The sequence below is a fragment of the Lagenorhynchus albirostris genome, chromosome 4, assembly GCF_949774975.1.
Source record: "Lagenorhynchus albirostris chromosome 4, mLagAlb1.1, whole genome shotgun sequence".
Classification (NCBI taxonomy): Eukaryota; Metazoa; Chordata; class Mammalia; order Artiodactyla; family Delphinidae; genus Lagenorhynchus; species Lagenorhynchus albirostris.
In genome coordinates this window covers 47,731,833-47,755,930 of record NC_083098.1, presented here as the reverse complement: position 1 = coordinate 47,755,930, position 24,098 = coordinate 47,731,833, and the positions used below count along the sequence as shown (strand labels likewise).

The window sequence follows — 24,098 nt, the reverse complement described above, 5'->3', positions numbered from 1 at the left end:
GTTCCATTTCACAGATGAAGAAACTATAATTTAAGCAGGAGATTAAATTTGCCCAAGGTTGCCCAAGGTTGAAATATCAGTGAAGACAGATTCAAGCCTTATTCAGGTTATCTGACTCTAAATTCCATTCTCTTGTCATTGTACTCTAACTAGATCTCAAAAGTTCTAAGTTAAAATCTTTTTGCAAGTTACATGTCTAAGACAGCTTGCATTTTTTAAAATTAATTTTTACTGGAGTATAGTTGATTTACAATGTTGTGTTAGTTTCTTCTGTACAGCAAAGTGAAACAGTTATACATATATATATATCCACTATTTTTTAGATTCTTTTCCCATACAGGTCATTACAGAGTACTGAGTAGAGTTCCCTGTGCTATACAATAGGTCCTTATTAGTTACCTATTTTATTGATTGATTGATTGATTTTTTACCATCTTTATTGGAGTATAATTACTTTACAATGTTGTATTAGTTTCTGCTGTATAACAAAGTGAGTCAGCTATATGTATACATATATCCCCATATACCCTCCCTATTGCATCTCCCTCCCACCCTCCCCATCCCACCCCTCTAGGTGGTCACAAACCACTGAGCTGATCTCCCTGTGCTATGCAGCTGCTTCCCACTAGCTAGCTATTTTACACTTGGTAGTATACATATGTCAGTGCTACTCTCTCACTTTGTCCCAGCTTACACTTCCTCCTCCCAGTGTCCTCAACTCCATTCTCTATGTCTACCTTTTTATTCCTGCCCTGCAACTAGGTTCATCAGAACCATTTTCTTTTTTAGATTCCATATATATGTATTAGCATACTGTATTTGTTTTTCTCTTTCAGACTTACTTCACTCTGTGTGACAGTATCTAGGTCCATCCACCTCACTACAAATAACTCAGTTTCATTTCCTTTTATGGCTGAGTAATATTCCATTGTACATATGTGCCATATCTTCTTTATCCATTCATCTGTCGATGGACACTTAGGTTGCGTCCATGTCTTGGCTATTGTAAATAGAGCTGCAATGAACATTGTGGTACATGACTCTTTTTGAATTATGATTTTCTCAGGGTATATGTCCAATAGTGGGACTGATGGGTCATACGGTAATTCTATTTTTCATTTTTCAAGGAACCTCCATACTGTTTTCCATAGTGGCTATATCAATTTACATTCCCACCAATGATGCAAGAGGGTCCCCTTTTCTCCACACTCTCTCCAGCATTTATTGTTGCAGATTTTTTGATGATGGCCATTCTGACTGATGCGAGGTGAAACCTCATTGTACTTTTGATTTGCATTTCTCTAATGATTAGAGATGCTGAGCATCCTTTCATTTGTTTGTTGGCAATCTGTATATCTTCTTTGGAGAAATGTCTATTTAGTTATTCCATCCATTTTTGGATTGGGTTGTTTGTTTTCTTGATATTGAGCTGCATGAGCTGCTTGTATATTTTGGAGATTAATCCTTTCTCTGTTGATTCGTTTGCAAATATTTTCTCCCATTCTGAGGGTTGCCTTTTCATCTTGTTTATGTTTTCCTTTGCTGTGCAAAAGCTTTTAAGTTTCATTAGGTCCCATTTTTAAATTTTTGTTTTTATTTCCATTTCTCTAGGAGGTGGGTCAAAAAGGATCTTGCTGTGATTTATGCCATAGAATGTTCTGCCTATATTTTCCTCTAAGAGTTTTATAGTACCTGGCCTTATAATTTAGGTCTTTAATCCACTTTGAGTTTATTTTTTGTATGGTGTTAGGGAGTGTTCTAATTTCATTCTTTTACATGTAGCTGTTCAGTTTTCCCAGCACCAGTTATTGAAGAGGCTATCTTTTCTCAATTGTATATTCTTGCCTCCTTTATCAAAGATAAGTGACCATATGTGCATGGGTTTATCTCTGGGCTTTCTATCCTGTTGCATTGATCTATGTTTCTGTTCTTGTGCCGGTACCATACTGTCTTGATTACTCTAGCTTTGTAGTACAGTCTGAGGTCTGGGAGCCTGATTCCTCCAGCTCTGTTTTTCTTTCTCAAAATTGCTTTGGCTATTTGGGGTCTTTTGTGTTTTCCATACAAATTGTGAAATTTTTGGTTCTAGTTCTGTGAAAAATGCCATCGGGAGTTTGATAGGGATTGTACTGAATCTGTAGATTTTTGGGGTAGGATAGTCATTTTCACAATGCTGATTCTTCCAATCCAAGAACATGGTATATCTCTCCACCTGTTTATATCATCTTTAATTTCTTTCATCAGTGTCTTATAGTTTTCTGCGTACAGGTCTCTTGCCATCAGGGTGATGGCAGCCTTGTAGAATGAGTGTGGGAGTGTTCCTCCCTGTGGAATACTTTGAAAGAATTTGAGAAGGATAGGTGTTAGCTCTTCTCTAAATGTCTGATAGAATTTACCTGTGAAGCCATCTGGTCCTGGGCTTTTGTTTGTTGGAAGATTTTTAATCACAGTTTCAATTTCAGTGCTTATGATTGGTCTGTATATATTTTCTCTTTCTTCCTGGTTCAGTCTTGGAAGGTTGTGCTTTTCTAAGAATTTGTCTATTTCTTCCAGGTTGTCCATTTTATTGGCATATAGTTGTTTATACTAATCTCTCATGATTCTTTGTATTTCTGCAGTGTCAGTTGTTACTTTTTTTTCATTTCTAATTCTACTTGAGTCGTCTCCCTTTTTTTCTTGATGAGTTTGGCTAATGGTTTATCAATTTTGTTTATCTTCTCAGAGAACCAGCTTTTAGTTTTATTGATCTTTGCTACCATTTCCTTCATTTCTTTTTCATTTATTTCTGATCTGACCTTTATGATTTCTCTCCTTCTGCTAACTTTGGGGGTTTTTTGTTCTTCTTTCTCAAGTTGCTTTAGGTGTGAGGTTAAGTTGTTTATTTGAGATGTTTCTTGTTTCTTGAGGTAGGATTGTATTGCTATAAATTTCCCTTTTAGAACTGCTTTTGCTGCATCCCATAGATTTTGGGTCATCGTGTTTTCATTGTCATTTGTTTCTAGGGATTTTTTGATTTCCTCTTTGATTTCTTCAGTGATCTCTTGGTTATTTAGTAGCATATTGTTTAGCCTCCATGTCTTTGTATTTTTTGCACATTTTTTCCTGTGATTGTTATCTAGTCTCATAAAATTGTGGTCAGAAAAGATACTTGATATGATTTCAATTTTCTTAAATTTACCAAGGCTTCATTTGTAACCCAAGATATGATCTATCCTGGAGAATGTTCCATGTGCACTTGAGAAGAAGATGTATTCTGTTGTTTTTGAATGGAATGTCCTATAAATATCAATTAAGTCCATCTTGTCTAAATCATTTAAAGCTTGTGTTTCCTTATTTATTTTCATTTTGGATGATCTGTCCATTGGTGAAAGTGGGGTGTTAAAGTCCCCTACTATGATTGTTTTACTGTCGATTTCCCCTTTTATGGCTGTTAGCATTTGCCTTATGTATTGAGGTGCTCCTATGTTGGGTGCATAAATATGTACAATTGTTATATCTTCTTCTTGGGCTGATCCCTTGATTATTATGTAGTCTCCTTCTTTGTCCCTTGTAATAGTCTTTATTTTAAAGTCTATTTTACCTGATATGAGAATTTCAACTCCAGCTTTCTTCTGATTTCCATTTGCATGGAATATCTTTTTCCATCCCTTCACTTTCAGTCTGTATGTGTCCCTAGGTCTGAAGTGGGTCTCTTGTAGACAGCATATATATGGGTCTTGTTTTTGTATCCATTCAGCCAGGCTGTGTCTTTTGGTTGGAGCATTTAATCCATTTACGTTTAAGGTAATTATCGATATGTATGTTCCTATTATCATTTTCTTAATTTTTTTGGGTTTGTTATTGTAGGACTTTTCCTTCTCTTGTTTTTCCTACCTAGAGAAGTTCCTTTAGCATTTGTTGTAGAGTGGTTTGGTGGTGCTGAATTCTCTTAACTTTTACTTGTCTGTAAAAGTTTAATTTCTCCATTAATGTGAATGAGGTCGTCGCTGGGTGGAGTAATCTTGGTTGTAGGTTTTTCCCTTTCATCACTTTAAATATATCCTGCCACTCCCTTCTGGCTTGCAGGGTTTCTGCCAAAAGATCAGCTGTTAACCTTATGGGTATTCCCTTGTATGTTATTCATTGCTTTTCCCTTGTTGCTTTTAATATTTTTTCCTTGTATTTAATTTTTGATAGTTTGATTAATATGTGTCTTGGCATGTTTCTCCTTGGATTTATCCTGTATTGGACTCTCTGCACTTCCTGGACTTGATTGACTATTTCCTTTCCCTTATTAGGGAAGTTTTCAACTATAATCTCTTCAAACATTTTCCCGGTCCCTTTCATTTTCTGTTCTTCTTCTGGGACCCCTATAATTCGAATGTTGGTGTGTTTAATGTTGTCCCAGAGGTCTCTGAGACTGTTCTCAATTTTCTTCATTCTTTTTTCTTTATTCTGGAGTTATTTCCACTATTTTATCTTCCAGGTCACTTATCCGTTCTTCTGCCTCAGTTATCTGGTATTGATTCCTTCTAGAGAATTTTTAATTTCATTTATTGTGTTGTTCATCATTGTTTGTTTGCTCTTTAGTTTTTCTAGGTCCTTGTTAAACATTTCTTGTATTTTCTCCTTTCTGTTTCCAACATTTTGGATCATCTTTACTATCATTACTCTGAATTCTTTTTCAGGTAGACTGCCTATTTCCTCTTCATTTGTTTGATCTGGTGGATTTTTACCTTGCTCCTTCATCTGCTGCCTGTTTCTCTGTCTTCTCATTTTGTTTAACTTACTGTGTTTGGGGTCTCCTTTTCACAGGCTGCAGGTTCATAGTTCTTGTTGTTTTTGGTGTCTGCTCCCAGTGGGTAAGGTTGGTTCAGTGAGTTGTGTAGGCTTCCTGGTGGAGGGGACTTGTGCCTGTGTTCTGGTGGATGAGGTTGGATCTTGTCTTTGTGGTGGGCAGGTCCACGTCTGGTGGTGTGTTTTGGGGTGTCTGTGAACCTATTATGATTTTAGGCAGCCTCTCTGCTAATGGGTGGGGTTGTGTTCCTGTCTTGCTAGTTGTTTGGCATGGAGGCCCAGCACTGTAGCTTGCTGGTCATTGAGTGGAGCTGGGTCTTAGTGTTGAGATGGAGAGCTCTCGGAGAGCTCTCGCCGATTGATATTACGTGGGGCTGGGATGTCTCTGATGGTCCAATGTCCTGAACTGGGCTCTCCCACCTTAGAGGCTCAGTCAGGCCTGACACCCACCTGGAGCACCAAGACATTGTCAGCCACACGACTCTTTTCTAAGTGTTTTTCGGTAAAACAACTTAGTCCAAATCTTCCATGAAGACATCTGGTCATTTCAGCTCTCTTTCATTGTATTTCCTCTTGTGTGAATTCTCACAGTCCCTGCTAATGTTGGAGGGTCTCCTGCAGAAGCAGGGGGCAGTTGTGGTTCACTGCAGGGACTGACTGTTTGTATTTTAAAAGGAGACTTTCAAGGGTATTCAAAGGATTCTCAGATTTCTAACTGTGGTAATATCAGATAAATAACTACAGAGAACCAGCAATATCTCTGTCCAACCAGACCACTTTGACCTTTGAAATCATCCTCTGATGGATGCTCTGGGTAATGAAGCCAAGTTCATCCACTGCAATCCAGGTGCCTTGCATTTTATCTCTTTCATCAATTTCAATGACATAGCAAATCGTTCTCCAAATGGCACTTAGAAGACTCCCCTTGGGAACTCCCTGGGGTTCTGGTCCAATCAGTACTAGTTGGAATGCAGAGATTTGGTTTTCTTAGCAAGCATCTTAAGTTAATTCTGATGCAGGATGTTGGTGGATCACCCTTAACTGGTAGGGAGACGGTGGAGGGTAGGGATCAGGTGAGAGAAGAGGAAGTGGCAGAGGCAGGTGAAGATGGGCATGAAGTGGTTTGTAAGCTCTCTTGGGGATTTAAATTTTATCCTAAGAGTAGTGAGGAATAACTGAGCTTTTAAGCAGAGGAGTTACCTAATAGATTTAGACTTTAGGAGGATCAAGAAGGTGGAATGTAGAAAATGGACTAATGGGGTCAAAGACAGGAGTCAGGGAGAGCAGTTGGAAGCTGTTACAGCAATTCAGGCAGGAGAGGCTGGTAGCTTGGACTGCAGTAGTGGTGGTAGGGATGGAAAGAAAGAAGAAAATTAACATATATGAAGAGCCAACACACAATGAAAGGGTTCGATGAAATGAAAAAAAATATTAAAAAGGAGAATGTAAATTGCTAGGAAGGGTCTATAAACAAAAAGTCAGCATAACTCCAGAAATAATGATCTGGGGTCCAGGGGAGAACCCTTCACCCAGAGGACCTCTTGTATTCTGAAGCTTCCTTGACTCTGTCCTTTCAGACTTGTTTATGTTAATAAAGTGAATTTACTGCCTCAGATCATAAAGGCCACTGCTCAGCCTGAAATCTGTTCAACGACCATGCTAACAACAGTCATATTTTTTAATAAAGACCTTTCACAAGCAGTTTTATGATTCTCTCTCATGAAAGTCCTTCCCAACCTGCCCCATATCCATTATGTTGCACCTTCTTTATGGGCTCAGGTGCTCTGTCCTTCATTATAGCATCATCACTCAGTCTGCTATAAGGCTCGGGAATGAACTTGGTCCTGAGTCCAACATGAAATATATTCAGAGAAACCTTGGCATGGATAGCCACATTTTAGGCTGTTCTGTGAACAGCCTCTCATGAGTAATGTAAATCAGATTTGTGGATTTATATATATATACTATATTTATACTGTCCAACAATGTTTTAAGTCATATCATATGCCATCTCCCTGAAGCTGGTACAAAAGGTTAACGGGCTCAAATCCCGCTGAAGTTGCCTCCCAATTAAGTCAACTATATTTTTAACCCACATGTGGCTTTATTTTTCCAGGCAATCACAGTCTGATAAAGTGATAATTATTTTCTTTGTAACCAGTTAAAGGAGGAAAATTGCCAGGGAAATAAAGAGATGGTACCTACCAGGAAAGCCTATAAAAGAAAAGGTGGGGGGAATCACTAAACTTACTAAATAAAGTAGAAGACAGCAAAGAGCCTCTGAAACAACAGTTCTCAACCTTGACCTCTCAGTAGAGTCACCAAGAGCTCTTATAGGCTGAAGAGCCCGACCCATGCCAATTAATGCATATCTCCACCATGGGGGCCCAGGCAAATGGATGCTTTAAAAACTCTACAAGTACAGTATTTCCAATGTGCAGCACAGAGAACCACTGCTGTAGGAAACATAAGAGGGTTGATATGGACTTTTCAGCATCCAAGAATCCATAACTGACATGCTGTGGGACAAAGATTAATCCAAGAAAATTGTGTCTTCTTTCCCATACTAAAATATCTAACTTTCCTGTAAGTTAAACATTTAAGAAAAAAATCAATGAATGAAAAATCCTTTTTTAAAACTTTTGTGTTTCAGAAAGGAATATAGCTTCATTGGTTTTTTAAAATATTTTTTAAAACATAAATCAGGTTTAGAAATGAGTATAGATTTGCTGCTTTTTCTCATCCTTTAAAAACATGAATCAGATGATGTCACACCCCTAAAGGACTACTCCTTACTTTTGCAAGGCCTGGGCAGAGGGACAAATGGAAGCCACATACTGTTTATTTAAATGCTTAAATTGATAGATCAAGCTACTAACTTGTTAAATAAAATTTATTCCATCCTCCTACTTTCACAAATGCTCAACATTGCTAATTATTAGAGAAATGCCAATCAAAACTAAAATGAGGTGTACCTCACACCAGTCAGCTATCATCAAAAAGTCTACAAATAATAAATGCTGGAGAGGGTGTGGAGAAAAGGAAACCCACCTACACTGTTGGTGGGAATGTAAGTTGTTGCAACAGCTATGGAGAAGAGTATGGAGGTTCCTTAAAAAACTAAAAATAGAACTACCACATGATTCAGCCATCCCACTCCTGGGCATATATCCAGACAAAACTATAATTCAAAAAGATATGGGGCTTCCCTGGTGGCACAGTGTTAAGAATCTGCCTGCCAATGCAGGGGACACAGGTTTGAGCCCTGGTCCAGGAAGATCCCACATGCCACGAAGCAACTAAGCCTGTGCACCACAACTACTGAGCCTGCGCTCTAGAGCCCGTGAGCCACAACTACTGAAGCCCACGTGCCTAGAGCCTGTGCTCTGCAACAAGAGAAGCCACCGCAATGAGAAGCCCACGCACTGCAACAAATTGTAGCCCCCACTCGCCACAACAAGAGAAAGCCTGCGCACAGCAACGAAGACCCACTGCCCCCCAAAATTTTAAAAATTAAAAAAAAAAATACATGCACCCCTATGTTCATAGCAGCACTATTCACAATAGCCAAGACATGGAAACAACCTAAATGTCCATCAACAGATGGATGGATAAAGAAGATGGATAAAGAATATTACTCAGCCATGAAAAAGAGTACAGTATTGCCATTTGCAGCAACATGGGTAGACTTAGAGAATATCATACCAAGTGAAGTAAGTCAGAAAGAGAAAGACAAATATTGTATAATATCACTTATGTGTGGAATCTAACAAAATAATACAAATGAATTCATTTAAAAAACAGAAACAGGCTCACAGACATAGAAAACAAACTTAGGTTACCCAAGGAGAAAGGCAGGAGGATAAATTAGGAGTATGGGTTTAACAGATACACACTACTATACATAAAATAAGTAAACAATAAGGATTAACTTTATAGCACAGGGAACTATATACAATATCTTGTAATAACCTACAATGAAAAAGGATCTGAAAAAATACATATATATAACTGAATCACTTTGCTGTACACCTGAAACTAACACAACATTGTAAATCAACTATACGTCATTAAAAAATCCTAAAATCAAAAGATATGTGTACTTTATTATGAGATCAAAAGCTAGCAATATATCTAAAACATCTGAATTTAATTATTATTACATACATCTGAGTACTCTGTTGATGCGCCAGCAATGTCTGCATCAGTAAAAAGTACAAATGTGTATAGGTCACAAATTATCTATTTCCAGAGTAAAATTTATTTTTCTTGGCTTCATTCCAGTAAAGTCAATAATTATATTACAATCAAGATTCTCACATAATTTGTGTTCTCTTGACAGTAATGTCAAATTAGATCCCCTTTCTCTAGTTATGACATAGTTCTTAGCTTTTTTAAATTAATTTCAACTCAGAGAAACTGTCCCCAGAAAGCAACCAGATTTGTCAAAATTCTTAAACCATAATTTAGAAACAAAAATAAACTTCAAATTCTACATATCATGTTCAAATATCTTACTGGGGTTGCACATCATAATTATTATTATTGCATAGAGATTACAAAACATTTTAATTGTTTTGTATAAATGGTCACCATTTATATCACTGTTTTCACCATAAAGCAATACCCGGAACTTGAAGAATCTGTTTCTTGTGTGTGCCTGTGCATGTGTGTGTGTGTGTGTGTGTGTGTGTGTGTGTGTGTGTGTGTGTGTCATACGTGGTGCCCATTAAAGCATGGAGTCCAGGACAGGAACCCCTCTTATTTGGTCTAAAGGCAGAACTGCTTCCCTTCTTATAACCCTTCAATGGCTTCCCTTAGAATTAAACCTAACTCCTTGCTAAGGACCACAAGGCCTTATAAAGCCTTCTTATAAGGTCTGCTTTCTGCTGAGCCCGTCACCCTCCCGTTCTGTCCTTGTTCATTCTCCTCCAACTACAGTGGTCTCTGGCCTGCGCCTCAGACCACAACCTTCTTTCTGCTCAAGAACTTTGTACTTGCTCTTCCTTCAGCCTACCTAGCACAGCTGCCCCCAACTTTATACATGGCTGGCTTCTTTGGGCCCTTGGGGTTTCAACTTAGGGCAGACAGACAGCATCTATAGTAATTAAAGGGACAGATTCTGGAGCTAAACTCTCTGGGTTCAAATTTGGCTCTACTATTTACCATTTGGGTGGTCCTGGGCCAGTATCCAAATGGCTCCATCTTTCAGTTTCCTGTTTGTAGAGAGGAGACAATCGTACTTTTTCATAGGGTTACTATGTGGATTGAATGAATTAATATAAATAAAATGCTTAGGCCAGGCTTAGCATAGAAAGCATCAAATAAATCACAGCTTAAGAGAGCAAAATTCACCTCCTCAAAGAGCCTTTCCCTAACCACCCAACCTAAAGAAGCATCCCACCAGCACATCCCTATTTCATTTTTTATGGTATTTATCACTATCTAGAATGGCATTATTTTCATAATTGTTTATTGTCTGTCTCCTTCCTCTAGATTACGAGATTTATGAGAACTGAGCGCTTGTCTGAGACTTCACTGCTGCATCCTCTTGTGCCTTGCATATAGTAGGGATCAATAAATATTTGTGGAATAAATTAATTTTTTTTAAAGCATGCCAACTGCCACCCGAATCAGAAATTATGTATCTGGGAAGAAAAAACTTACTCTCCTTTTCCAACTAACTTTTCTCAAATTGTGCTCATTTATGATAGGTTAACAGGCATCTATGCAAGGCTGTGGTGAGCTGAGAAGTAGACAGCGAAGGCAACGTGAAGATCATGGTGCTGAAGACGGCTAACCACTGACCAGTAATGAGACGTTTTCTAACAGTCCCAAGACAAGTGGAGCCTTTGCAGTTATCCAATTAATTTAGTCCATGGGAACTTCTCACGTGGGGTGTTTATTATTAATGAGCAAATTGACCAGTAAATGACCAACCTGTGCCTTGTACAGGTGGAGAGAGTTGGAAAGCATGGAGGGAACTTCTCCCTAAGGAAAAAGCAAGAAGCATTGATTTAATAGATCATCAAAATTTATGAAAGAACACCGATCACACCAGGGCTGCCGTATGAAATTATACCTTCTAAAATAAGAATCTTCTTGTTCCAGCTTTGAATCCATTTGTTTGCTGACTATTGTCTTGCTTTCCCCAAACATATTTCTTTAGCGTGCATGACACTGGCATCAAGCCAGTGATGGTGAGAAAGCAATGAATTCTAGCATAATTTGGGAAATTTTACAGAGAGCTAAGTCTCAAGATTCTGTGTGACTTGCCCATATGAGGAAGCTGTTGGATGTCACTGCAGCCCATAGTAACAATCTTCACATCTCTGGCCCCTTGGCCTCCCTGCCCCTCCCACTTTCCTGCAGTTCTCACTTTGCCGGCCCATTCCTATTCTTTAGGCTGGAAAACTGAATTGGATTCCTTCGAGCTCTTGAGGAGAAAAATGAGATAGAAATAAACATTTTAAACAATGATTATTGGTATTGTGTAGAGTGAAGCCAGGTGTCTGAATTAAAACATATCAGAAATGTATTTAATAATGCCAAAAAATAAGTTTTAAAAATAGATCCCAGTTTCTCACTGCTGCAAGGAGGGTGAAAGGTGTAAGAATGAGTCAAACAATTCCAAACGGTGTTTTGGTTCCCTGGCCAGTCCACCACAAAGGGTACTATTAATTTATGTAAGCTGAGCGCTTCTCAAATATTCAAACACCAACGTCCTGAAAAATAAAATAATGCAAAACTGCATCTCACTGCAGTCACTCAAAAACAGCTGCAGGGGTTGCTTTTGGATTTGGGATTCTTTTTTTTTTTTAAATTAATTTATTTTTGGCTTCATTGGGTCCTCATTACTGCATGGGCTTTCTCTAGTTGTGGCAAGCGGGGGCTACTCTTCGTTGCAGTGCACGGGCTTCTCATTGCAGTGGCTTCTCTTGTTGCAGAGCACGGGCTCTAGGCGCACGGGCTTCAGTAGTTGTGGTGTGTGGGCTCAGTAGTTGTGGCTCACGGGTTCTAGAGCGCAGGTTCAGTAGTTGCGGTGCACGGGTTTAGTTGCTCTGCGGCACATGCGATCTTCCTGGACCAGGGATTGAACCCGTGTCCCCTGCATTGGCAGGCGGATTCTTGACAACTGCGCCACCAGGGAAGCCCCTGGGATTCTTTTTAAATCTATAGCACAAATTTCCAACAAGGCCCTGTCAATAAGTTCCCTTAGACTATATCCTTTTGGTGGTTTACTGACAATGAAGACCACAAATTTGCTTCATGCTAGAGAAGCTATTACTCCAAATCTTCAAAGAGTAAATGAGAAGAAACACCAGAAATACTGAGATGTGAATTCACTCATATAGTTACTATATAGGAAATTTGCAAATGTACTTGACTGTATTATCAGTAGTGGGAAGACAAGGAAAAGAGAGTGAGTTCAGCTATTTATAGTCTGCGGGCACACCCGCGAAGCAGTAAGGACAATAAAGCTCTGATCGGTGCTGCCTGGCTCCAAAAATGTTTTGAATCCTGGTTTGGTTAAAATTTTTCTTCTTAAGCAAGGTAGGGGGGAAGTTGAGCTGATAACAATTAGATCACCCCCATCCAGACACCCCTTCCCTTCTCTGGGTAGGTCCCGATGAAAGAGAAGCTCTGACCCTGATGTAGTAGCCTTTGGAAAATCACATCTGAGGGACAGGGCTGCCCCATAAGGCTAGACAGTCTGCGAGATGCACAAAGGCTCCTAGGCAGCAAGGTGAAATCTGGCCTAAGTGCCACTCACCAATGACGGGTCTAGCTCAAGACTGTATCCAGCTGGACGGGACACCTTTGTCTACTGTTCTGCTCAAAGTGCCTTTTTCTATTTCATTAAAAGGAACCATATGGGAACTTCTACTCTAGTATAAGTCTAAATTCCACCTTTACCTTACTTACGCCATGAAGGTTTAGGCTTCCCTCTCTCCATGATTTTTATACACGTCTGTAATTAACACTTATCACATTGTATTAGTTTATTTGCATATCTGTCTTCCTGTAAGACTGTGAGATTCACGAAAGTAATGATATTCCTCTCTTTATTCTCAGTTCTTAGCATAGAACCTAGTACAAACTAATTTGAAAAATATGCTTGTTATATGAATGTTTGGAAAGATGGATGGATGGATGGATGGATGGATGGATGGATGGATGGATGGAGAGATGAGTGAAATCCAGAAAAGATTTATCAGGAACATGAAAATGGGCTTGGAGTCAGGACAGAGGACTCCACTTCCTGCTCTTTCTCTATCCTTTGACACTACTGGTGAGAGAGCAGAGAATAACAGTCAAAATTGTCAAATGAAGATTTTGTTAATGATAGCATTCCTCACTCAATAAGCCAACACAACTGTGTGCGACTAACACTGTCCTGTAATTTTAGGGGTTGTACTGGGTATTTTCCACTTGCCCCTCCAGATCAAATACCCACACATCTCTATCCCACTAGGTACCCCAGGAGGCTGACCTATATGGACAACATCAAGGGACTTAAAGAACACTTGAGCTAGGGCACTCTGAGGCACGTTATCCCTCTCCCTGGCTTTCCCCCTTCCCCTGCTTCAAAACATATTTTTCCTGAATGCCCTTTAAGTGAGAGAATATAGAAGTAAATATCACCCTTCCCAAAGTTCCCCTGTACATCTGGTGGAGACTTTCACTAATTGTGAATCCTCTAATTCACTAATAGTAAGCACTCTAATGCTTTGATGGAAAGCAGCTTTAATGAAGCCTTCTCTTCCTTGGAAACCAGCCGCCAGTGCAGAGCATTGACAGCAGCAAATCCACTCTAAGCACAACAGAACAAACGAATGTCTTTTATTTAACAAATCTGAGTGCCTTTGATCCTTGTGACTTATTATCCTCACTGGAGGCAAGCTGGGGGGGGGGGGCGGATAGTCTTTTCTTCTAAATCTTGTTCTCTAATCAGTTGCTTCCCAAATTTTTTCAAAAGAAAGCATAAGTGAAAAATATACTATGCATAGTACACAGCAGAACAAATAGTTGAGGCTGTCGGTTGCTATGGACAACCAGCTTGGGGGCTCCATCCCAGTATCATCTGTAGCATTAAAGGGGAGCAATATCTTGGCACAGGGCATCCATTTGTGCGGCTCAGTGAAGACACCAGTGCTGGAAATAGACCGTGGCATAGACCATGGCATGTACTGTCTACATCCCTGACGCTGACACTGAACAGTGGACCCAGGAGGCTGCCACTGGAACCACAGCCTCCGGGCCTCTGGAAACTGGATGTCATTGTGGCCACCACTGCTGCCATCTCAGAATGGACTGTGTGTGGTTTATTTCATGAAGCTGGGAAAGTATAGCATTATAAATAATATTTTTATTTAATGTTCCAAATTCAAAGCAAAACAACAAGGGATGCAAAGAAGTTTCCCTTTCCCTTTGCACCCCACTGGCCCTCAAACCTTTAGGTAACCACCCTTAAAGTTTATGTATCCTCCAAGATTTTCTTTTTGCAGACATAATGAACACAAATATTTTTATCACTTCCTTTTCTTACACAAATGGTAGAATACTGTCCACACACCATGTGCGTCTATGTGCATTCCTTTGCACCTTACTTTTTTTTTGCTTACCAAAATATCCACGAGTACATAGTGTCCTCCCATTCTTTTGTACAGTGGCACGAACTTCCATTGTGTGAATGTACCCCAGTTTATTTTAACCAGTATCTACTGATGTTTATTTGGCTTATTCCCAATTTTTTGCTATTGTAAACAGTACTGCATATGTCATTTCTTATGTATGTAGATATGCCTTTAGAAGAAATTCCCAGAAACAGGATTGCTGGCTCGAAGTATAAGAGCATTTGTAATTTTGATAAATATTGCCAAATTGCCCTCCATAGAGGTTTATCATTTTGCACCCCTACCAGCCTTGCCAACAGAGTACGTTGTCCGATTTTGGACTTTTGCCGTTCTGATAGGTAAAAAATTATATCTTAATGTAGTCTTAAATGTCATTTATCTTATTATGAGGGAGGTTTATCATCTTCTCATTTGTGTAAGGCCATCTGCATTTCCTAACAAAAACTCCTCTTGCCTCTAGAATTAACTAAAGCTGGTTTCTATTGCTATAGACTGGTACACTGTTTAAAACCCCTTTCTTCAAACCATAATTCAAAAAGAGTCATGTACCACAATGTTCATTGCAGCTCTATTTACAATAGCCAGGACGTGGAAGCAACCTAAGTATCCACCGACAGATGAATGGATAAAGAAGATGTGGCACATATATACAATGGAATATTACTCAGCCATAAAAAGAAATGAAATTGAGTTATTTGTAGTGAGGTGGATGTACCTAGAGTCTGTCATACAGAGTGAAGTAAGTCAGAAAAAGAAAGACAAATACCATATGCTAACACATATATATATATATATATATATGGAATCTAAAAAAAAAAAAAGATGGTTCTAATGAACCTAGGGGCAGGACAGGGATAAAGACGCAGATGTAGATAATGGACTTGAGGACACAGGGAGGGGGAAGGGTAAGCTGGGATGAAGTGAGAGAGTAGTCTTTACATATATACACTACCAAACGTAAAGTAGATAGCTAGTGGGAAGCAGCTGTATCACACGGGGAGATCAGCTCGGTGCTTTGTGACCACCTAGAGGGGTGGGATAGGGAGGGTGGGAGGGAGGGAGACGCAAGAGGGAGGAGATATGGGGATATATGTACACATATAGCTGATTCACTTTGTTATACAGGAGAAACTAACACAACATCGTAAAGCAATTATACTCCAATAAAGATGTTAAGAAACAACAACAGGGCTTCCCTGGTGGCGCAGTGGTTGAGAGTCCGCCTGCCGATGCAGGGGACGCAGGTTCGTGCCCCGGTCCGGGAAGATCCCACATGCCGCAGAGCGGCTAGGCCCGTGAGCCATGGCCGCTGAGCCTGCGCGTCTGGAGCCTGTGCTCCGCAATGGGAGAGGCCACAACAGTGAGAGGCCCGCGTACCGCAAAACAACAACAACAACAACAACAGCAACAAAAACAACAAAACTACAATGAGGTATCACCTCACACTGGTCAGAATGGCCATCATCAAAAAATAAACACTCTTGATCCAAAAAAAAACCTCTTTCTCCTGGAAGCCACAGTGTTTCCTCACGCATTTGTTTTTATATTTGGTCCTTGAAGGACCAAAGTGGAAGAGCTGGATTTTACCCAAAGTATCCATCCTTCTAGAGATAAAGGAAAAGGAATCCAAAGTGATTGTATGTGTCCTCTACTTCCAGCATGGGCTCCAGCTTCCCAGGCTTTACCAGGTTTTGCTGTTAAGTGCTTGAGTTGGGAATAAGCAATTTGGTAACCTGTTGCTATACCATTTTTTTCAAGTTCTAATTCCACTTCATGGTTCAATAACTACAAAACATCTGTAGATGTTGCATTCTTTTATCTTCCTCCTCTTTGCTTTCTTCTCTTCCTGCGTTTCTTTTATTTTCTACCTTTTGTTATTCCTGAGGATGTCAATCATTAGACGTTGAGGGGGTAAGTGGAGTTGATCAAACCATCACAATTTTCCTCAATTCTCCTTTACATACATTGTTTCTCCCAGTGGATTTCAAAGGCTTCTACGGTCTTGATATTTAACCTGACACTGGCATGTGGATTCCTCCAAGTCAATGTCTCAACTCGGAGGAAATCAGGAGTATAGGAGGAATCCGTGCTGAAGAGACAGGGCCGGAGGGAATTCTCCCGGCCTCAGAGATCAACTCCAACCAAGCAGATTGAAAAGACCCCAGCAGAGAGCAAGCAATGGACATCACTGAGAGGTTCAAACCAGCAAACAGGATTCAGCACCAGAAAATCTAACCAGGTACAGTATTGTTTATTACAGGGAGGCCCCAGCGAACCTGCCCAGACATGGCAGGGTCCCATCAGAGGACATGGGCTGGGATAAATGTAGGATATGGGAACAAACACCAAGAAAGACCAGGGCGTGCTAATACGGTGTTCAGGGTTGAGTAATGGTGCCACAGAACCATTATTCAGTAATGGTGCCACATTATTTATGTAAATAGAAAAGAACTGTTGAATGAGGAGTAAAAGAAAAATGTCCTCCAGCCCAGGACAAATTTATAAGAAGAAAAACAAATGCCGTCAAGAGCTACATGGAAACCTAAAACTGGACCCACATTTTGATATGATCTTCTGATGAAATGTCATTTTAAACATGGCCTATGAAACAAACTATTAAAATTGTAGTCTTTAAGGTGACGTCAGCAAGAGGGCAGAGTAGGAAGCCCTGGACCCTCCTTTCTCCACAAATACACTGATTCAGCCCCCATCCACAAATTCCCTCCATGAGAAATCCAGAAATTAATTAAAAGCATTCTGTGCCCGGGATGCAGAAATGAAATCAGGACCTCAGAGAGATATTAGCACTCCATGTTCATCACAGCACTATTCACAATATCCAAGAAGTGGAAATGTAAACGTCCTTCGATAGATGAATAGATAGAGAAAACGTGGTATATACATTCGAGAGAATGTTATTCAACCTTAAAAAAGAAGGAAATTGTGCAATATGTAACAACATGGATGTATCTTGAGGACATTGTAATAAGCGAAGTAAGCCAATCTCAGAAAGACAAATACTGCATGATTCCACTCATCTGAGATATTATCTAAAATAGTCAATTCATAGAATCAAAGAGTAGAATGGTGGTTGCCAGGGGCTGAGGATAAGGAGAAATAAAGAGTTACTAATCAACGAGCATAAAGTTCCAGTCAATAAGGTGAATAAGTTCTAGAGATCTGCTGTACAACATTGTACCTATAGTCCAAAATACTATATTGTACACTTAAAAATTAAGAGGGTAGGTCTCATGTTGTGTTCTTACTACAACAAAAATATGTTTAAGAGAATGAATTTAAAAAGCATCATGTTATACACTTCAATTATGTGCTGTTTATTGTATGTCAATTACATGTCAATAAAGCTATTTTTCCAAAAAAAATGAAATATAGAATTGCTGCCTAGAGTCCTATCATTTTTCTGTGATGCACACATACCATTATCACCCATTCTAAATCAAATATTTTCCATAATTAAAAAAATTAGTCTTAAAAAATGACACAATAATTTGGGCAATAGATTACCTCGTTCCATGACAGAGCCTGGATGAGTGAGGCTCAAGACCGAGGTGACAGTCAAGGGTGGTGAGAGGTGGGAATTGGGAACGTCACAGCACACGTCACTTGGTAATTAAAAAAGGAAAAGCAGCATCATGTTTTTCATGTCGAACAACTCTGAAGAGAGCCATGTCAAAACATTCTGCTTCACCAGGACTCTCTCCAGGTACACTAGAGCCCCACGACTAGTGGGCCTCAAAAGGCCACCCACAGAGGGTCTGGCAACTTGGGAGCCCTGGAGTTGAGGCCAAATCTGCAGATGAACAGGGTTATGTCAACCTGCACCAAACACATGGTACCATCAGAGTCCCCTGAGAACAAGGACAGCCCCGGACCTGCAGAGAGAAATTTATACGGACAAACTTGAGAGGCCAGAAGAAGCACATGGACCATCTCTTTTCCCTCCAGAGCCAGCGTCTGGCCGTCATGCGCAGCTGGTCTTACTCAGAGGCCCAGCCAGATTTCCCACGATGAATCATAGAGAACACAGTAAGTGATACTTATCTGGATTACATCAGATCTCATGCAACTTTTGTATGTGACAGTTGATTATATAAGATTGTAACAGTCCACATGGAAAGCACTTACTTATTTTACATTCCTTCATTGTTTTCTTTACTGTATCTCATGGTGTATGTAAAATTGCAATTCAAAATAGTCTTTCCCAATGCAGAGGCAAAACTACCTACCTGTTTGAACTTCCTTTACTCAGAGTCTAGATCACAGAAAGAATTCAGATTTCAGCTAAGTATAAAGTAATTTGTCTATTATAACGAGATCATTCCAAGTGATTAACTTTCTATTTCTTTCTCTCTTTCTACCTTTCTGTCATAAGTACGTTTCATGCGGCTCCCTCAAATGAAACTGTCTCTGTCACACAAATAGGACCTTGTACACTAGCTACTGTCGCAAGCACAGCCTCCCTCATGTCTCATTAGGGTTAGGCTTTGGCAGCTGGGCCTGTCAATAACATTACTTCATTAGGTCAAGCTCATGAGGTTTCGTTTTTGCAGGGGTTTTTTTGTCTAAACGCTTTAATCCAGGCATTTGCAAACCAGCCATAACAGAGTGTCCATTGAGCATTCAGCAGACATTAACTAATTCATTTGCTACACTTTCCCCTTTGGGGGTACTGGCATGTAATACAATACCTGCCAGGACACTCTTGCAGAATCTCAGGAAGAGTTTTGACAGGATACTATTATTGGGTCTTGATAATTTATTAAAACCACCTGGTTTCAGATATCCAACTCTGGATAATACCTAAATGTGTTATTTTGGAAATTTTCAAGCCTACAAAAACAGTGAGGGAATCGTATAAGGATCATCCATATACCTTTCTTCTAGATTCACTAATTTTAAACATTTTGTCACATTTGCTTTATCTCACTCTCTCTCGCTGTGTGTGTGTGTATAATACCATTTTAAAATAAACTGCAGACACATGATACTTCAACCCTAAGCATTTCATCACTTATCTCTCAATAAGAACATTCTCCTACATAAGCACAATATCATTATTGTATTCAAAGTGTTTAACCTTGACACAGTATCATCAAATATACAGTCCATGTTCAAACTTTTCCAACTGACCTGATAAAGTACTTAAAGCTGCTTTTCTTTTTTTAAATCCAGGATCCGATCAAGGATGACGCATTGCATTTTGTTACCATGTCTTTCTAGTTTCCTTTCATGTGAAACACTTCTCCTTCTCCCCCAACTTTTTTTTTGGTCTTTTATCACATTAGCATTTTTGAAGAGCCCAGGTCAGTTGTTTTGTAAAATGTTCCACAATCTGGATTTGCCTGATCGTTTCCCCATGATTCAATTCAGGGTGAACATTTTTGGCAAGATTTTGGCAACATTATATAAGTGCTGTTGTGCATCCCCATGACATCACACTTGAAGACATAAAATGTCTCATTATCCCACTATCTCACCATTATGATGCTAAGTCTGATCGCCTGGTTAAAGAGTCTGCCATATTTTTTCATTGGATAGGTACTTTTATCCTTTGTAATAAATAAAATAATAAATGTCACTTTGAGATGATGTGCATATTCACATATATATGACATTTTTAGAGCAGTTTGAGGTTCACAGCAACGCTGAGTAGAAGATACAGAGGTTTCCCATATAAACCCTCCCCACACACACGCATCACCTCCCCCATTATCAACGTCTCCCACCAGAGGGGTCCATTTATTACAATTGATGATCCTACATTGACACATCATTATCACCTAAAGCACGGCTTACATTCTATGGGTTTGGAGAAATATATAATGACATGGGTCCACCATTACAGCACCATACAGAGTAGTTTCACTGCCCTAAAATTCCTCTGTGCTCATCTTTCCCTCTCCACTAACCTTGGCAACCACCGATTTTTTACCGTCTCCATCATTTTGCCTTTTCCAGAATGTATGTAGCTTTCCAGAAAGTATGTAGCTTTCCAGATTGGCTTATTTCCCTTAGTAATATGCATTTAAAATTCCTCCCCGTCTTTCTTTTTTTAATTGGAGTATAGTTGACTTACAATATTATTTTACTTTGAGGTGTGTAACATAGCGATTTGATGTTTTTATAGATTACACACCACACAAAGTTATTACAGTATTATTGACTATATGCCCTGTGCTCTACGTTACATTCCTGTGACTTATCTATTTTTATAACTGGCCACTTGTACCTCTTAATCCCCTTCATCTATTTTGCCCTTCTCCCTACCCCTCTCCCCTCTGGCAACCACTAACTTGTTCTCTGTATCTGTGAGTCTGTTTCTGTTTTGTTATATTTGTTCATTTGTTTTGTTTTTTAGATTCCACATACAAGTGAAATCATACCATAGTTGTCTTTCTCTGTCTTATTTCACTTCTCATAATACCCTCTACGTCCATCTGTGTTGTTGCAGTGGCAAGATTTCATTATTTTTATGGCTGAGTAATATTCCATCGTGTGTATATATATATATATATATATATACCACATCTTCTTTAACCACTCACCTGTCGATGGACACTTAGGTTGCATAGCTCATTTCATTTTAATGCTGAATGATATTCCATCATCTGGATATGTTACGGTTTATCCATTCACTTACTGAAGGACACCATGTTTTGGCCATTATGAATAAAGCGGTTATAAAACCTGTGTACAGGGTTTTGTGTGAACATAAGTTTTCAGCTCCTTTGGATAAATACAGAGGAGTACATCTTCCTGCATCGACTGTTATAACGTTGGTGGCAAAATGACCATTTCCTAATGCAGTCACCCTTTCCGCATGGACTAGTTGCCATTCTTTTATAAAGAAGAGCTTTTACTGCACCCCACCACCACGACTATTTTTAAAAATCACTACGGAACTTAATTATTTGAAAATTCAGTATGTTACAATCCATTATTGTGATGCTTGTATTCTTACAAATGCAGTCAGAGGAAACAGCTTAAAGCTAGTAGAATTTATAATTTTACTACACTATTACATATTATAATTCATTACAAGTAAGCAGCCACGCTGTGTTAAAATACTGTTTTTAACCTCCAGTCCCTAATCAGTTGGAAATTAGTAATATGATCCAAATGTTCCCCCCGCCCCAAGCACTCCACCTTCCAGAATCCTTCTTTTCCTTATTTTTCAAATAAAATAATGCATGCTCCCATCCCACAATATTGTAGGAAATCCAGCAACATCCCTAATATTTTCAAAGGTTTGGGGCTGTGAGAAGGAGAAATAGTCTCCTCTGATTACCTATCTCCTTTCACAGCCAACCCAATTCCCCAACACCTCCAGCCAATCCAATGGCTCTTGTGCATGTTGCCATATTTTTCCCATCCATGGACCTTCTTCATTTCTCAAGGCTTAGCTGAAAATATAGAGTTATCAAAACATCAAATAGGAAGTAACTTAATATTCCACATCAGATATCATTGCTCTAGGACTCTTCTCTGAGCTCCCTTCCTGGGCTGCTCACTGCTTTCATTCTCCCTATTCAGTCTACCATGGCTCCTTTCAGCATCATCTCCACCTCTAAGACAAACACCGGGCACCATGCAAATGGAGTGACTGCAGCGAAACACTTCATTCATGGGCTAAGTCTAGAGTCACTCAATAGTTTTGAAGTTCCCCAGTGGATAGCATCCTTTTTGTCTTTGACTCATTCATCTTACCTGTGTATATCCTTTCAACCACCTTCCTGCCTCCTCACCTTGGCAACCCATCCTTGCATATCTTCACTAATGCCCTCCTGTCCCTACTGCCAATCCCAGGTGGCCATCCCTCCTAGCTCACCCCAGCGTCAGAATAAGACTCTTAGCAGCACTATTCTTTTGGCTATCTGCTCCTTATGGCCACCTCTCCTATCCTCCCGTCACTTGTTCACAGCTTTCTCTGTGGAAAATCTGTCAACCTGCTGCACTGAACCCACTTCTTACAAACTGACTGTTAAAATTTCCACTGTGACCAACCCAGCTCATCTGAGTCTTTGCATGATAGGAGGGGTTGTTGAGTCATAATTGCAAATATGAGTCAGAACATCCCAGCTCCCAGGAAGAGGGACATGAGAAATATTATCCCTCCCAGGAAATAAACACATGATAAATATGTTGAGTCAACCCCTTACTTCAAATATCATACACATTCACACACACATGTGCACACACACATACTTTCTAGTTATGTTACTCCTACCTATAGAATCTAGAGGAGAGAAGTGAGTAAAAATTGCCATTAAAGAGATAAGGAATTCCCTGGTGACGCAGTGGTTAAGAATTCCCCTGCCAATGCAGGGGACACGGGTTCGAGCCCTGGTCCGGGAGGATCCCACATGCCGCGGAGCAACTAAGCCCACGCGCCACAACTACTGAGCCTGCACTCTGGAGCCCGCGAGCCACAACTACTGAGCTCACCTGCCACAACTACTGAAGCCTGCACACCTAGAGCCTGTGCTCCTCAACAAGATAAGCCACCGCAATGAGAAGCCCACGCACTGCAAGGAAAAGTAGCCCCCGCTCGCCACAACTAGGGAAAGCCTGCACTCAGCAATGAAGAATGAACGCAGCCAAAAATATAATTAATTAATTAAAAGAGGTAAGGAAGTCAATGGTCTGAATTGCAGCATACACAAGTGACAGCTCCACCAAGTAGCAATGACTTTGCTGAGTCACTGTGAATTTTCTACCTCATTTGGTACATATAACCTGGCCCAGTGCCACGGCAGTGAGAACCTTCACACAAACAATTACAAGCAAGATAATGACCAGGAAACAGAGGTCTGGTCTCAGCCTTGGGTCTAGATTACACTGAGCTTCAGTGAAACATAAAACAATCATTAATAATGTGAGTCCATTTATTGGTGGAAGAATTTTAATAAGTAAATACCAGCAGGAGGTTGAGGAGTTATTAATCAGTAATACCCTTTGTGGTAGGTAGAATAAGGCCCATAGCAAAGACATCCAGTTCCTACTTCTCAGAACCTGTTACCTTACATGGCAAAAGAGACTTTGTTAAAGACCTTGAGATGGGCAGATTATCCTGGAATATCCAGGCGGGCCCTATTTAACCACAAGGGTCCTTAAAAGATAGAACAAGAAGGAAGAAGGTCAGAGTTAAGAGATTTGAAGATGCTACACTGCTGGATTTGAAAGTAGAGGAAGGGGCCATGAACCAAGGAATGCAGGTAGTATCTAGAAGTTGAAATAGACAAGGAAAAGGCTCTCAAAGCTTCCAGAGCCTCCAGAAGGAATGCAGTCCATAACTCCTTGCTTTTAGCCCAATGAGATGAATTTCTGCTTCTGATCCCCAGAATTATAACATAATAAATTTGTATTGTCTTAAGCCACTAAGCTTGTAGTAATATGTTACAGCAGCAATAGGAAACTAATACACCCTTCTTTCCCAGTTGAGTTCTGAACTAATAAGGAGAAAGTCAAGGAATAAGACACAGAGCAAGACATCACCTTTATTGCTGATAAAGCTGAGAGTAGAAAGGTAGATAAAGATAAAGGTTCTCCTAAACCAAACCCTAGATTAGACAGCCTTCACTACCAGCCAAGTGCCATCTGGGACCAGGCCCTGAAAAATCTATGGCAGAAGGAACATCAAAAGCCAACCAGCTTCATGGTTCA

The 24,098-nt window shown here is 39.8% G+C and overlaps 1 long non-coding RNA gene across 1 annotated transcript in view; it reads right to left on the bottom strand.

The window, feature by feature from the left end:
• Window positions 1-24,098, bottom strand: part of LOC132519788 (uncharacterized) — a 187,896-nt gene that overhangs the window by 126,096 nt on the left and 37,702 nt on the right. Inside the window, exons 2-3 of the long non-coding RNA XR_009540295.1 lie at window positions 10,585-10,767; window positions 9,943-9,992 (exon numbers count right to left, since the gene is read on the bottom strand). This is a non-coding gene — a long non-coding RNA (uncharacterized LOC132519788). The remainder of the gene's footprint in view (window positions 1-9,942; window positions 9,993-10,584; window positions 10,768-24,098) is intronic.